General features: G+C 41.3%; 1 protein-coding gene across 2 annotated transcripts in view; it reads right to left on the bottom strand.

Annotated features, from left to right (window-relative positions):
* Positions 1-14,359, bottom strand: part of ZCCHC7 (zinc finger CCHC-type containing 7) — a 194,276-nt gene that overhangs the window by 94,474 nt on the left and 85,443 nt on the right. The window lies entirely within an intron of this gene.

Below are 14,359 nucleotides of genomic sequence, written 5' to 3'. Positions count from 1 at the left end.
CTACCAATTAAACATTGAGCCATTGATTACTACCCTCTGAGCCCAATGCTCCAGCCAGCTTTCTATCCACCTTACAGTGCATTCATCTAGCCCATACTCCCTTAGCTTCCCTGAGAGAATGTTATGGGAGATCGTATCGAAAGCCTCATTTAAGTCAAGGGACATCACACCCACTGCTTTCCCCACATCCACAGAGCCAGTCATCTTATCATAGAAGGCAATCAGGTTGGTCAGGCATGACTTGCCCTTGTTGAAACAATGCTGGCTGTTCCTAACCACCTTCTCCTCTCAGGGCTTAGAAATGGATTCCTTAAGGATCTGCTCCTTGAGTCACAAACAAACTTCAGATCCAAGTATTTTTTGCACAGAAGACCACCATGTTTGCTGGTTTTACATTTATCCTCGTAAAGCACGAGAGAAGTGATCTGAAGTAGGGACTTTCATGTTCCTGGAACTGATTTAATTGCAACAAGAAACTGAGAATCTACATGCAGTTCAAGAAGTTTCTGAAGATTCAGGAATGTTTTAGAAGGTTCCAGAAAGCTGGAGAAGGTGTGCTTGACGAAAGCTAGTTCCAAGCTGTGCTCACCAATTTTGATCATACATTCAAAGCTTGAAAAGCAGTTGTGTATCAACACTACCAGGTGTTGGCTCATGTAGATCCAGATCAGAGCCTATGCAATGATGTTTTTTTAAACCACTTTGCAGCTGCAAATACAAAGAGGAAGGCTGCTGTGTATCTGCCAGACCTTAAGTAAAAAGGTAGATTGTTTAAAAGTTGATACTTCAGATTACCTGAAGTGAGTCAAAATCTGAAAATTATAGAAAGGCCACTTTCCCCATTGGTCAGAGGATTGCAAATGCAGATCAAAGAGGCCTGTAAGGAAGTTGTTCCAACATACTGGCCAGGTACGGAAACTGCACTCTTACCAGTGTAACACGCAACCGTAGCCCTGTTACTAGGAAGAAGGGCAGCCCCTTTAAATCCAGAACTTTTCGGGTGCAGTTGTCCGGGAGTTAAGGATTGACCCCTGCCAGCTGCTCAGGTGACAGGAAGAGAAAGGCCAGAACCATATAAACCTCAGGCGGAGAAGGCCAGGGGGATGGCAGAGAGGGGGACAGAGAAGCTGCGGCAGCCTCCTCAGAAAGAATGTGGTAAGGTGGAGACAAAAGTCCAATCACATGTAAGCCAGCAGTGTGCCTCTCCCATCATTATTTTCTTTATATGGCCACAGGGGCCTATTGTTTACATTTAATGTTAAAGTCAGTGGTTTGTGGCTGAGGCTGTGGGGAGGAGCCCTCATTAGTGCTGAGGGGCGCTGCAAAAGAGGGCTCAAGAAGCCTTGTGCACTAAGGGTGCAGCACTGGGGCCATGAGCCCAGAATTGCTTGAAGGGAAGATAGGAGCCTTGAAGCCGGGTCCTACTGGATGGACTTAGGTGAACAGCCCTAACTACAAAAACAGGGGCAAAGCCAGAGGGGGCTGAGGCCCCAACAGCCTGGCACCACAGGGGCACAGTGTAGAAGGGCCAGTAAGGCCTGGTGTCATGGAAAGTATGAAACGGAGGGCCTCAACTCCGAGCGGGTTAAAGAGCTAGAGCCTTGGAGTCAAACCCTGCTTAACATATTTTGACTAACAGGCCTAGCTAGAGAGAGAGGGGATAAGATCACAGTGGCTGAGACCCCAACATAAAGAAAAAATTATAAAACATCCGCGAGGCATGGGGCACATCAAGGGAAGGTTGAAGCGTACTTTTTGTCCTTAAAGCAACAGCTTATTATCCTACAGGTGGTGAGCATTAGAGCCCATCTAGGAACCTTTGGGTCAGCCTCCCTCTTTAAGAACCAAGTGACATGAAGTCGTGGCAGGAGAGCAAAGGAGGGACGCTGGTCCCCAGAGGAGGAGGAAAATATAGCAGGACTTAAAGGCTGGTGAGTGAGGCACCCTTCAAAAATGCCGCCAGAGACAGCACCCTGTTACAACCAGCATCAGTGATCGTAAGTGATAAACAGGGTTCAATAATCAGTGATAAACAGGGTTCAATCAGCATTAACATCGACCCATGCCATTTTCTATCATATTTGATGGATCTCTGAGACTCTAAATGGATCTCTGAAGAGGTTATTGTGACCTGTGAGTGTCACTTCCAGTTCAAAACCACATTCCACAAATAAATTCTAAAAAATTGTAAAAATGATTTATTCATGCAAATCTTAATCTGTGAGAAATCAAGATTGTGATCAAAAAAGCAGCATCTTCACTGTTAAGTACTGTTTAAGCTTTTGTTGATGTTTCCCGAATACTGTATTTTCTCACATAAAACATTCACTTTTTTCCAAAATTCAGCTGCTAAAATTTGGCATGTGCATTCTAATAGAGGGAATACAGTGACCACAATTTCTGCCATTTAAGTTTCTGCCAAAAGGAAGAAGTAAACTACTTCCTGTAGAAAGGGCTCCCTAGCTGCTGTCTGTGGATATTTTCTCATAACACCCACCTCCCCTGCCAGAGGCTCTCAAGGAAAGATTTTTTTTCCTTCATTCTGCCTTTCAAAGATAAAGTACATGCTTTATTTCAGAGTGTGCTGTATGTGAGGAAACATGGTATTTTCATGGTTTGGCATCTTGCAATGCAAAAAGACAAAAACTAATTGATACTTTGTCCTACTTCATGAAATTAAGTAATTCACATATAGAACAAACTCTCCAAACCAGAACTGAGGACAATAAATCCTGACACCTTTGACTCAGTTTCCCCCATCGCATTCACAGAAACAATGGAACTTGTAACTGATGCTTACACTGCTGTTTGCAAAACAGATTCTGCTCCTGCTGAGCAACACTCAATATAAAGAAAAAAAAACAAAGCACCCAACTGGTTGTACCACTGAAGAAAATGATCATTTCCTGTATAGTGTCCAACTGCTCAATGTTCGACTGATGTGAGAATGCACTTGCTTTTCAAATAACATCTCATGCAAACAATCTTTCCAGCTCCCATGCTCATTCACTAGGCTAAACTGAAAAAGCAGGAGCAAGATCACCGATAAAATGCAATGTTTGACATCCTCAGCACTTTGGATAAGTCTTTGAACCAGGATGTAGCCATCAGCAAAACTCTGTTGGCAAGAACAGTTTAATGTCTCTGCTTGTTTTACAGCTCTGCTCCGTTGCTTTAAATAGGCTTTTTATTTACATACGGAGTTTTACATGGGCTATCTTTCTACTTGTTACTTAGATCAAGGTGCACCTGCTTTTTCCTCAGACCTGAGGAAGGGTACTTTTCCCCAAAAGCTTGTCTATAATTTATTCCTACCATGCAGTTGGTCCAATAAAAGATATCATACCCCAAAAACTCACACATGCGGACCATCATGCCTACAACTTCAACAACAGTTTAGCCATTCTGTGCTTTCTTAGTGACTCACTGTATACAAGTTCTCATAGATACATATGGCAATTCTTCTGCACAGCATAAGCTAAAATATCAAATAAGTAGAGGTGCACTGTTATATTGGTGCCATATCCAATCAGCACCGATAAAAGGAAAATTAACATCATCAGCTATCAGCTTTTTTTTTTGCAGGTGCAGCCAATAATGTCACTGATAAATATAATGCGTCTTCTGGCTGGGGCCCCAGCCACTGCGTGCATGCATGCAGCTGCACATGGCCAGGAATGCAGCCAGATAGCATGGAGAGCAGTGCCTTGTAGGCAAGTCTGTAGAGAAGGGGCACGGGGGTTGTGGGGGGACAGATCAAGGTCTCCACAGTGAGGGAAGGAGTGGGGCAAGGCCTGGGGGTGCTGCTCAGCCAAGGCAGTGAATGGGATCTGGGGCCAAAGCAGGATAGAGCCGTGGGGGAAGGGTGGATGGCTCTCTGCTACTATGTGCACCCCTCCAGGGGAGACATGAGGGCCTCCCCCCACCCCAGTTTTTGCGCAGGGTAGATGTGGGCTGCCCGCTGTGGGCTCGGGGCTCTCTGCTCTGCTGCCTTTGCCCTGAGGGCTCTGTATTGGCCACACATCCCCTGCCCGTTCAGCAGCAGTGGAGGTGGCGAATTGTGCCTTCCGCTGCTGGGCGGGCGTGGGACATGTGGCCAACACAGGGCCCCCAGACCAAAGGCAGCAGAGCAGAGCCCTGAGCCCACTGTGAGCAGCCTGCATCTGCTCTCATCCCACTTTGCTTTGCTTCAGTTAAGAGCGTCCCCGTGCTTAAAAATGGTGGAGGCAGCGCTTGAACTCGTGCTCATCTGATGAGTTCAAGCACCCCCACCACCATTGTCAAGTGCCAGGACGCTGATCCCTTGGATAAGCTGCTCGTGGCTCCGCCCCACTCCCTGCCTCTGTCCCAGATCCAGTCTACCACCCTGGCTAGGCACCACCCTGAACCCCAGCCTCACTTCCTCCCTCACTGTGGGGGCCTCAATCTGCCTCCCCAAGCCCTTTCCCTCCCTTACACCCCTTCTCCCTCACTCACTTACCCACAGGGCGCTGCTCTCCACACTGCTCAGTTGCATTCTTGTAAATCAGTTATTGGATCTACATCAGCCGATATGGCTGGTTAATAATTGACTATCGATATCAGCCAAGAAAATCTTTATCAGTGCGGCCCTACAAATAAGCAGCAGAAGAGAAAAATGGATGCAGTGGTTCCATATCATCATCAGATAGAATCCTCTGTATAACAACAGGCCGGTAGAAGGAAAGTGATATTGACAATATTCACACAGGTCTTTCAGGAGACAAAAAGGCAGAATATCTTTAAAAGGAGACAGGGCTTAGGTTCACACTTGTAATACTTTGCATCAGAATATTAGGAGGCGCTACTTCACAGTCAGGGTGGCTAGGGCCTGGAACCAACTTCCAGGGGAAGTGGTGCAGGCTCCTAGCCTGGGGATTTTTAAAAGGAAGTTAGATGAGCACCTTGCCGGGGTCATCTGACCCCGGTGCTCCTTCCTGCCAAGGCAGGGGGTCGGACTAGATGATCTACCTAGGTCCCTTCCGACTCTAGCTACTACGAAACTATTACACTAAAATAGTATACTAGCACTCCCAGTTTTACTGATAATACCAGCATAAGTGCAGTATTGCCTATTTGTGCTCCACCTGCCCTACACTTAAGTGAAACAAGCTATACTAGCAAAAATGCCACTTTTCTGCCACTGTAACAGTGTTTATACCCAGAGCTTTTATTGGCACGGATTTGCTGGTCAGGAAGTATACTCCATTATGCCCGTGACTGACATGGCTGTGCTGGAAGAAGTCTGTAACACAACAGAACAAGTTCAAATCGACAAATCCACACAGTGGATGTCCTGCTAACGGTTGTAGTAGATATACACAGTTCCAATGGTCAGTAATTTTCAGAGGGTTTCAACGTTTGTTCTTAGACAATATTGTCCAGAAAGAGTATACTGACTTATAATGTCAGTTCTCAGACACTGAAGAACTCAGACACTGAAATGTTAAAGAAGAGGGCTCTGTCAGAGCTGACAGACTAATATGGAGTTACTAACGCATCAACAGTTTACTGCTATGTCTACACCGTCATTCTGGCTGCCAGTGCTCAACAACTTTGCTTTGCTGCACATTCACTGTGAACACACCTCAGCCAAAGTGGGCACAAAAGTCAGCTGCTCACCTGACCCCCTGCTGCATCCAGGTCTCTTTACCCTGCTCTAGCTTGCTTCAGATCCTGACATCCCCTATTGCCAGCTTTGTCATGCCGTGACTCTTGAGTGACATCTTGTTGGCAGAAAGAATAGACCTGGGGTGGGCAAAATGCAACCTGTGGGTTGGATGTGGCCCACAGGGCCCCTAAAAATTTTAGAAAATTAATATTTATCTGCCTGTCATGCAGCCCTCGATGGCTTGCCAAAACTCAGTAAATGGCCCTCACCTCGAAGTAATTGCCCACCCCTGGAATAGACCCTCTCACTAACCACTTTCTTGGCGTGCGGCCGGGGGTGGGGGGCAGGCACACAAACCCATCTACTGCCAACAAACACAGACAGTTTTCACTACAAAGGCTTTTACCCTAACCAGATGAGATGGGACTCTGGTGTACTGAATTTTGTCACTGAGAAGGCTGTGGTTTGACTTGGTCAGATGCACATATGTTCATAGTAATAGCAAAACATTAGTTTTGATATGGAGAAAACATATTTCAAGTCCACATTTAGCAACAGCTTCAGAGAATCTTGCTTAATTTTTTAGTTTTCTGTGTTGGCTACAAATTAATAAGGTTTGTATGCCGTATTTGTTTTGTGCGCCACTGATTCAGAAGATGGAGAAAGAGAAGATTATTTCATCGAAAATATAATAGAAAATTCAGTTTTCTCCTTTACTACTTACATTTTTAAATTGTATATTTGGTTTACAAAACTGCAAGGAAGGTAAATTTAACATTTATTATATTATTCCTAGAATTCACTTGCTTTTCCCATATATTCAATCTAATCCATATCTTGTAGAGAGTAAAACAGTATAAAATCACATTAATAGCACAAAAATAGGTATAAACGGGACGAGCTTTATCATCCTTTTCTCTCACAAAAATGAAGAAGTGGTATGTAAAAAAAAGATTAATCAGAGCAATGATAAAAATAAATTCGCTACTGGGCAGGAATTTCCATACAAATCGTGATATTGAAGGTACCGTATTACAGCAGCACAAATTACTCAGTACAGGTGCTTCTGAATAAAGACACTATTTAAATAACTTAATGTACATTGATTACCAGAAAATATCAAAAACTGTGCAAGTTAAAGTCTGAACTGGATATCAGCCACCTGGGAAAGAAATGCCTAAACATTATCCTCCTCAGAAGCATGAAGGGGAAAAGAAAAAAAAAAAGACACAGAAACCCAGTACGTAGCCACCCAGAAAGAACACATCTAAAGGTATTCCAGAAACAGTTTTCTTTTCCATTAGTCCTTGATAACATGCCCTCTTAGAAATTCACCCTGCCTCTAACCTTTATGGTTTTCCATGTGTTTTACTATAGTTATAGTAAAGGTATACTCTATTATCTTCTTAACTCTGTCAAATGCTACAAAACCTTTCCTGTTGACAAAAATAAAAAATGCAACCCTACCACAAGCAGAGCTTTTATACTCAAAAAAGAGACAAGGCCCAGAGATTCCATGAAATCTGTGGTTGACTCTGTTATGCCTGTCAATTTAACAGAGTACATACTATGATAGACAGGCAGACAAAAACATTTAATTGCATAATCATCAAATAACAATAAAATATCCTCATGATCAAATTGTTATACAGTAGAAATTTTAAAGTGGGAGAACTATAAATGTCCACACACTACTGGCTCCTTACCAAATCCTCAGCTGTTTATTTTTTAACACACACACGAAATTAAAACATAATCTATCATTGTAAACCATAGGAGAAATGACATCAAGATTCACTGCATAGTTAATTACTTGTGTTTGCTTCACGTCCGCCATTAAGTTGCTGAGAATGACACTCCGGGCTCTTTTATAAACATTGGTAATGTGACAATGACTTAATCTGAAATTTCCTAAATGTAAAAAGAGAAACATTAAGGCCAGATCCTGACCCCTTCAATTCAGCCTCTTTAAAACTTTTCTGTCGAGACCAATGGGCTACACTTTCACCTCCATCAGTCAGCTGAAGATTGTAGGGATTCCTGGGTGGCGTAGCTGGTTCGACACCACTTCCATCACAGCACTTTTGGGCACCATGTTTTCCCTAAGCTGCACTGGAAGAAGTTGAACTGGTTTCTGGCCAGCCATTGATCAGGAAGCTGCAAAGGTGGTTGAGACACCATTTCCCCTCCCCCTCAGTTGTGGCAACAAGAGCTCACCTGCAGCCAAAGATTTTACCTAAAAGCTCAGATTTGGGGATCTGAGAATAGCATATATCTGGTATATCTGATTGACTGTATAGTGTCCCTCAAATCTGCTATGCTGCCCTCTTCTCCTGTGCTCAGGGTGCATGCATTTATTTATACCTTCAACTGACATTTAATACAAGACTTAGGCATGGTTAACATTTTGAATCCTTTGGTCCAAATATGAAAATTAAGTGTTTTTGTTTAAAAACTACATTAAGAAAATTTGTCAGAGACATATTTTATCTCCTGCAATATGCTATTTTTTTTAAGGCAGAGAAAGAAGTGAAGTGCTCCCCCTGGATAACCCTTGAGTACTGTTTCCAAAGCCTTAGCATGTCCCTCCCGGCTGTGTGAATGCTGAATAGTGGATCCTCCTCTTTCTTTAAGGAATCAACTACTTTTGCACTTACATTTTTAACAATTAAAGTTACTGTAAACATTATGTTATCTTACTTAGTTAAAGTATTATTAGGCAGTTCCCAATGGAAACAAAAGCAGTATGCGCTAAAATAAGTAGCTGTATGTTTTCAGAAGGTAACTACTATCAAATTAAGAAATGCTAATGATCCTTACAGTTTATGTGCCTCAAAGTAAAAAAAAATTTAAAAACTCAAGTAAGATAATACTGCTTACGCATGAACATCAAGATGCCAAGGGACCCAAAGCAATCCTCAGTCTAACATTTTCAATGGCACAGACTAGTGATCACACGATACTGGTGATACTCTCTAGTTACCCTTGGCAACCCTTCTCAACTGTAACGATGCTGCCCTACAATAGCTTTCACTGGGCAGCTTTCTCTTCACTTAGCTGAATGCTTTGGGACCATCTGCGTCGGTAAGCATAAAAGGCCAGCCTGCCTGTGGGCCCGTCACTCTGAACACCACCTCTCTGACCCTGATTAAATACAACTTTCAATCCTTTTTGTCCTCCCTGTTGACTTCTCCTATTAAGGGAGCCCTTTGACAAAGAAAGCGGAAGAGTGGACTAACTGCCCCCAAGAAAGGTGATGTCTGATACTGCTCAACACAAGGATTAGCAAGCCAATACATAACAAAAGCAAGTTTGGGGGAGGGGGAAGAGGAAAAGAAAAAAAAATGGTTTTAGCCAGGTCTTTGACTAATTCAGTGGGTACACAATTCAACAAATAGCTATACAAGAGGCCTGTTTTGAAGGAAACAACTACTGCAGAACAATAATTTGGGGAGATACTTTTCAGCGTCATGCCGCAAGGCCGTGACATTGACAGGAACACTAGATATATCATTTGCTACCTATACAGCTTTTTTAAAAATAAATTTTTGAGGTGGAAAGCAGGGGTTGGGGGAAGAGGGCTATGGAAAAGAGAATTGAAAAGACGTTCTCGAAAGCCTGCTTCTTCTGGAATGCTCTATACAAGTCACTTGGCTATGTCATTAAAGCTGCTATGTCATTAAAGCTAGCAACTTATGAAGCAGGAAAATACAAACCACAAATGACACAATATGCCAGGATTGTCTAAAGACTATTGAAATTATTTAGACGTGTACACTCCGGCTTCTCTCTCAGCATGCAACGTTGTCCCCTGCTTCCCCAGAATACTGTGCAATTCATGTGGCTGCACAGCTGAGACAAGCATCTCATATATTCAAAAATTTTAAGGAGGCAGCTTTAACTACCAATTACTTTGGAAAAGAAATGAAATGTTTTCCTGAGAGCAAAAAAATTCCGTGAAGTATAGCCTGTTACGGTTTGTGGCTAGAGAAGACCTTTAAAAGCAACAGAACTGAGAGATCCGATTTGTGTTCAGAGCGGTATGCCAACATGCCAAACGTGATCCAAACACTGCACATTTATGACCAGTTCCAGGTACATAAAGCATTATGTTTAAGAGCAGGCCCTTTTAACTTTACCATATTCTTAAGCAGAACTGACCAACCAGTTGACCAACACTCTGATGCAGCACACTAATATGGGATGATGTAAGAAGGCAGGTGATGGAGGAGGGGCTGTTTGGGAGATCAGCATGCTCCATATTGGAGACAAAATGACAGGCTCCCAGAACACTTGCCCAAATTCCTGGGCAGTAGCTGTAAAGGGACTATTAGAAAGGTATACCTAGGAGCTCAACTAATACAGACTGTGCCTCTATTGATAAATCTATACCAAATTAGAAGGGATGACTGAAAAATGAAGTAGAGGGGACAATGTTTTGGGTTTCTATTTTCTTAGGAAAGAGCTGACTGAACTGTAGGACAGTTACCAGAACACAGATACAGCAGCAGTGTACTCCAATATGAAGCTAGAGTCTACAAAAAAAAAAAAATCAATTTGAGTTCCAAGAGGAGCCATTTGAAAACCTTTGAACTGGCATTATTTAGACAAGAAACACACACAAATCAGGTAGTCTCAGGAAAATGTATCAAAGTGTAGAAGAATTACCCTGCATCCCATTATGAAGACTCAAGGGTAGAACTATATTTTCTAACATCACGATTTTGATCATTACAAATTAGAAACCTTTTTCCTTTCTTTACACATGCCTGCGTCTGTAGGCAGGATACAGAAATCACATGCATTATCCTTCCATGTGAGGTCCAAAAGAGACTTCCCTAGGAACATGTCATAACTGTTTTATCAATTAATGCTCTTTCTACTGTCCCTTGCTGTTAACTCCCAATTCTCATGGTCCTCTTTGTTGAACAGATAATTACACATTTTTTTCAGAAAGTGAAAGAGTGGGACATATCATCAAACTTGTGCTTCCATGCTTGCCACTGGGAAAGCTCACAAATTTGTGAATTAAGAAAGGATCTACTAGGTCACTAAGAAGTGCTGGGGGTACTTTCATAGGAAAATGACACACTCATGACAGCCTTCTTGGGGAAAAAAAGTAGAAGAGTATGTGTATACTTGAGTGCATATTCAACTGATCCTTTTCCAAAATGTTTTTAATAGATTTATGTATGATTTAAGCTATAGGATGTCACTGATCATTTCCCTCAGCATCTCAAGTATTTGCAAATACAGTCTCTAAGCAGGTGTCTTGAATCCACTTACTGAAGAATTATCTATGCAGATGTCAACACTGCTGACTGTCCTACATAATCCTGGTACGCAACTCAGTCCACTGTAAAGTTAAAGCATACAAGGATTGTCAGATCTAATTCAATATATAACAAATCTCTGGTTTACCGAATCATTGCAAAAATTCTCCTAGTGCCTTTGATAGTGGTTACCTATACTGCATAAGGAGCATGGAGGTGGCTTTACATACATAATAAGCAGACATTAATTCCTGACCCAAGGAACTTACACTCTATCAGGAAGGATACATCCGAATTTAAAGGGTGGGAAACAGAATGCAAGCAATCAGTTGTTTGAGATCAGTGCAGGATGGCAAGACAAAATGGGTTTTAAAGATACAAAAGGGGATACTTACTGCACAGGAAGAGGAGGCCTGTTCAGGCAGAGAAGACAGCATGACTCCACTCTCTGCAACAGCCCCAACAGGCTAGATGGGTTACATTTAGAGTAGATTCATTTTGGGAAAAGCCAGTAGGCACAAGGCCAAAGCAGCAGAAAGTCCACCCATAACAAAGAATCTCTAACTTCTTCTTTACTGGGGGGTCACATGGACCAGTATAGCTCAAAGACTTACTATAACCGGTAAACAATAGGGCACATCCAAGGCACCCAAAGGTACGAGATAATAATGAGTACAATTAAACCAAAGCCTAGAAAACACAAGAGTCCTCATGCAGATTTCCATTTTTATCTAGAGTATGAGAAAGCAGAACCCCCAATATCATTACAGTGTACAACTAAATCCAACAAGTTTGGCTTTTGAAAACCACAGTTCTCCTATCAAAGAAGTCCAAGCAATAGTTACTGTAAGAATCAGAAACCAATATTATCCAGCTAAAAGCGTAAAGTGACCACGTCTCAGTATATACAGTAGGTAAAATTTTGGTTTCATTGTGGCTAACAGAAACACTTCCCATGATTCAATGCGGACACAATTTCATCAACTAGCTTTTCAATACCAATGAGATTACCATCAGTGGCTGTAGTTCCAGAAAAATTTCCTTTACTTTCAGGATGCAACACTTTAGTCCTCCTTAATCCCAGAGAAATACCATTCACTTTTTGATAAAAGCTCATCTTGTTTCCTGTATCACAGAGCAACATTTGAAAGTAATATAATTGGCATTTCTCTTTGAAATTGGGCTTATCTTTCACTATGAGAAATATACAGCTATAGAGATATGATACCAAAGTACTAACCAGAGGGTACAAATTGAGACTCAAGAGACCCTGCTCCCAAGGCGCCCATCCTGTAAGATGCTAAGTGTGGATACAGGGGAGAGCCCATGACAAGGTCCTAGAAGAACTGGATTTTTTACTACAGCTTTATTAATATTAACTACCTTGTATAGACAGTCAGTTCCCTTTACAGCATCTATTGAAGTTCAATGCTTTATTTGGTTTAGTCAATTTAGACTTTAGATGCATCTCCATCTCTCTCTTTTTTTGTCTTTTTTGAAGGGGGTAGGGGGAAGGGAGAGAAATCAGTGAAATCACCCAAACTGGCACCGCTGCAAATTAGTATTTCTCTATGCACTCAGGAAAGTAATAGATGAGAACCTGTTTCCGATAGTTTTACTTTCTGTGTTATCTGGAGAAAAACAGATTCATACATACAAAATGGACTGTTTTAGAAGATACTGCTGCTAAAAATGAAAGACTGTTCCAAAGTAAAAAGTGATTATTTCAGATGAAATGAGAAGCTCTAGTGTCAACCCTACTGCCTGAATCAGCAAAAAAATCAAAGCTTTGCTTAGAATAGGAAATTGAAGATTTTCTTTTAATTTACATATCTTTTTGCTGAGTACGTTTTAGCTTAAATATGAAAGAACTTCTTAGAGACACTACTTCTAGTTTCAAACATTGCTTTTGCTATAGCGTTGTAAAAATGCTGCTGGCTGGGACTAGGATTCCATTAGCACGACTAGAAGAATTTATATATTAAAGGCAGATATGAGCCATAAAAGCCATTGAAGCCAACCATTTTAAAAAGACTCATGTGTATGGATTACATCATCAAAATGAAATCTGAATTTTTAAAATAACTAAGATCTCTTACTTAAGCAACAGTAATAATTTACTAGTAGAAAACTAAAAATGAGAAAAACCCATATAACCCTTGATAAATAATTCCTGGATTTCAAATACACAAAAAATGCACAAATTGCAAATGCCTACGTCTTGATTTTTGTCTACATTTGTTATTTATTTGCAAGTATCTGGAAACACTAGGTAAATTAACCTTAGGAGTGCCATTGTTTATATGTTAATAAATATTATAACATTTATTCACAGAGGTTACACATATGCAGTAATAGTTAATAAATATTCTAACATTTATTCACAGAGGTTACACATATGCAGTAATAGTTATATTATAGTTATTGTTATCCGACATTTTTGACATCCTAACTCACACTCTGCCCATCAGTTCTTCTCCATTAACTCTTAGCATCAGTGTTCTGAACCTCTAAACAGCTTCAACTAGCCAAAATTGAAAAAAAAAAAAAAAAAAAAAAAAAAAAAAAAAAGAGGAAAAACCCCCCAAACCTAAGCTCACCTAGCCAGAGAAAAGCGTTTTTTCTTACCCAAATGCAGAATCCTCTCCTGCCCTCAAATGATCTGATGTGTAAGTTTTCCACCTGCACTGACCAAATAGTTTAGGGTTCGACCTCTTTCAGCCCTCACTGTTCCAAAAAGAAGCCTTATGGCAATGGAAGTGAGACACAGGGCACTGTCTGAAGTAGTTGGGAGGTTTTTTTGTTCCGTTTTGTTTTTTAAATGATAATGGAAAGTGTGAAGATTCTTTGTTCAGATGGATGGTAATCTCATGTATATTCCGCTACTTGCACTTTGACAGGACTTCAGGACAATCCAGACCACTTGAAACACAACAACATGTTAACAGAACATGTATTTGTGGATAGCTCAGCCATCCTGACCTTTTGAGTAATGAACAATCAAAACCTCTTCCACTTCAGGGCATTTTTTTCTCTGTTGGAAGTTTCTGAACAATTTGTTGACATTTAAAAATAGTAGTAAGATGTGAAATGAATCAACGTGCCCTTCTTTGAACTACCAAACGTAAACAATTTGGAGCTGGCAACAGAATCTAACCCTGATTTTGTTATAAGAGACCATGATGGTCTAAAAGCACTAGAATCCCAACCTCCATCAGAGGAATCAGGTGTTATTGTAGCCTATAGCATGTGAACATCTGAACTGTATTCTTGGGCATGTCCTTTGATTGCCATATTGCAGTCTCAAAATCATCTGGTGTACAGTCATGACTTAACTGCATGCTGCAACTTATTTCCTAAACTGGCCCTGCAAAGGTCTCAGTCCATGCCTGAGAGAAGCTCTAAGTTCAAGTTCTTCCAAAGATGAGAACTGACTGAAGACAATTTATGTCTCAAT

The sequence above is a fragment of the Crocodylus siamensis genome, chromosome 3 (genome assembly GCF_052110815.1).
Source record: "Crocodylus siamensis isolate JL-2025a chromosome 3, ASM5211081v1, whole genome shotgun sequence".
In the NCBI taxonomy this organism is placed as follows: Eukaryota; Metazoa; Chordata; order Crocodylia; family Crocodylidae; genus Crocodylus; species Crocodylus siamensis.
The sequence above is the reverse complement of the archived record's forward strand: the minus strand, read 5'-3'. Positions and strand labels throughout refer to the sequence as shown.